Genomic DNA, 2,915 nt, shown 5'->3' on the forward strand with positions numbered 1-2,915 from the left:
TGACATACTGTATAATTTCACTTATATGCAGAACCTAAAAAACAAGACCATCAAAGAAACAAACCAGAAACAAACTCATGGATACAGAGAACAGTTTGGTGGTTGCCAGAGTAGAGAAGAGTGGAACAATGGGCAAAATAGGGGAAGGGGATTGGAAAGTACAAACAGCAACAACAAAAAAACAAGACAACAAACCTAAAATGTGGAACTGCTTAGGCTAACCTCCACATCATCAGAGATTCAGTTACAATTTTGGCTTTCCCAGAAATGGAATCTTGAACCTGTCAATCAGAAACCACTTGGGGGCACCTGGGTGGCTCAGTTGGTTAAGCGTCACTCTTGACTTCGGCTAAGGTCATGATCTCACAGTTTTTGAGTTTGAGCTCTTCATCAGGCTCTGCGCTGACAAAGCAGAGCCTGTTTGAGATTCTCTTTCTGCCCCTCTCCCTTTCTCTTTCTCTTGCCCATTCTCTCTCTCTCTCTGAATAAAAAAAATGACATTTAAAAAAAAATTTAAAAAAAAAGAAACCACTTGATCCACACTAGTAGGTAAACTGCCTGTTAGACTGATGCCATCCCCTAAAGTAATGTAACCTTGCAACAACCTACCTACTTTTCTGCCTAGTGTAAATCTCTTGTTCCCAATCCCCTCTGCCTATAAAGACCATTCATTTTGTACAGCTCCTCAGAGCTCCTTTCCTTTTGCTAGATTAGAAGCTGCCTGATGCATGAATCATTGAACAAAACCCATAAAATCTTTAAAATTTACTCAGTTGAATTTTGTTTTTAATAGTGTAGAGATACTAATATTGTCTTTCAATAACTATTAGGTAATTAATAAGTAATCTCTGGATAAAACATTGAGACTGTGTGAACATCCCTTTCTTCATCAATCTTTCACCAAATGGATAAACACTTTTTGCCCTTTACATCTATTACTGTCTCAATTCTGTATTCCAGTTCTCCCTACTGCTGGATAGTGGAGAAGTCACTGTCTACTATAAAAGGGAAAGCAGACAAAAATATCTATGTGAAAACATAAGGTAATTCAATCAAGAACTTTGAAGTACATTATAAAATATAGAAATACAAGTGATAGTTTTAAGAACCACAATTTTTAAACTGTGTGACATGATGATCATTGAAGGGTAGCAGAGTATGCTACCCCCAAATATGCCTTTTTGGCTTAAGGATTACTTTTAGTTGATTAATTTTGAGTGAAAGCAGGCACTGTAAAACCTCTAGAAACAATAAAATTTACTCTTTTGTAAGATACATGTATACCTGTAAAAGAAATCTCCATTTGTAAAGGTGTCTGCCTCTCTGCCAGAAAGACAAAAATGATTCTAAATCTCCAGCAACTCTTATCATTTGAAAAGGCACAGCCTTCAATCTCCATTTTAAATCTTACCCTTGTTTACTGTGCTTTGTCTAAAAATCTCCCACAACTGCTCTCCCCAACATCTGTCTATTGCCTTCAGCTGGAGATGGTATTTAAGGTGGTGACTCAGGCCGTTTGGGGAGTTAGTAATCTGACCTGGGTACTCCTATAGTATACTGTGGTATACATGTTGTTAAATTTCTATTTCTGTTAATCTGTCTTTTATTCCGGGGAGGGGGATCTCACCCCAAAAAAGTGAAAGGTAGAAGGAAAATAAGTTTTCCTCCTATATACCATACCTGAAACATTACAGAAAGCGTGTAGAGTCTCCTTATTCATCACTTCATTCATTAGCAGAGGAATGTGAACACTCAAATCTCAAATGTCTAGGCCTGTCTCCATCGTTAGTGAAAATAAAAGACTTTTATCCTTGACTTCACACATTATTTTAGGGATGGAATTTTGAACACTTATAGTTAATTTCTTTGATAAATGGCATTTCCAATGCCATTTGAAATACTGTGATGTCATGATAACGATATGCCTAGTGCCATAAAATTATTTGTTATATATGTCTTTATGATTGTAACTAACTTTATGTGCCTACATATATTGTTGGTAAATGGACCCGTGTTCAAAAAGGAGTTCTATTGAAAATGGATCTAATTCATAGAAACTGACATAGTGAAGGACAGGGGCAAGGTGTCATGGTGTGGTTTCTAGGCATGTTCCTCTAATCTTAATGTGGTTATCTTACTAAATCTTTCTCTTCAAGTCTGCTAGACCAAAAGTTACACGTTGCCAGAGCTGGTTGTGGCTATGAAGGGTTGAAGAAAGAGTTTACTGCTAACACTCCTTGGGATCAATGATCTATAGCTCTATTTATAGAGCTGAATAAAGTGAAAAATAGGAGAAAAGAAGAAAAGATGCTGGGTCAGCCCTTTGAATTGTTACTCATTGTGAAACCTATTAATGCCAACATAACCATCAAAAACCAGTGCTTTTTACTCTCTGTTTAATTTTAAGTAAAGACTTACAATCAATGGAATAATTTTGAATGACTACTTGCTTCAGAGAAAGCTATTACAGAAAACAGACTTCCTTTAGCAAACTTTCTAAAGCAGCTTATTCTATTTATACTTATTCATATTTCTTCATTTAATAACTGGTAACAAGATTATTTGTATCTAACTTATTGGCATAAAGATTTAATTATTGGGGCACCTGGGTGGCTCAGTCAGTTAAGCGTCCGACTTCGGCTCGGGTCATGATCTCACAGTTTGTGGGTTCGAGCCCCACATCAGGCTCTGTGCTGACAGCCAGCTCAGAGCCGGGAGCCTGCTTCAGNAACTCTTGATTTCAGCTCAGGTCATGATGTCAGGGTTGTGAAATTGAGCCCCACGTCCAGCTCTGCACTGGACATGGACCCTACTTAAGATTCTCCCTCTCTTCTTTTGCCCCTCCTTCTGCTTCCACTCTTTCTCTCTCTAAAAAATAAAAAAATAAAAATAAAAAATAAAAAAATAAGTGTCTA

The sequence above is a fragment of the Crocuta crocuta genome, unplaced genomic scaffold, assembly GCF_008692635.1.
Source record: "Crocuta crocuta isolate KB4526 unplaced genomic scaffold, BGI_CrCroc_1.0 scaffold696, whole genome shotgun sequence".
Lineage (NCBI taxonomy): Eukaryota > Metazoa > Chordata > Mammalia > Carnivora > Hyaenidae > Crocuta > Crocuta crocuta.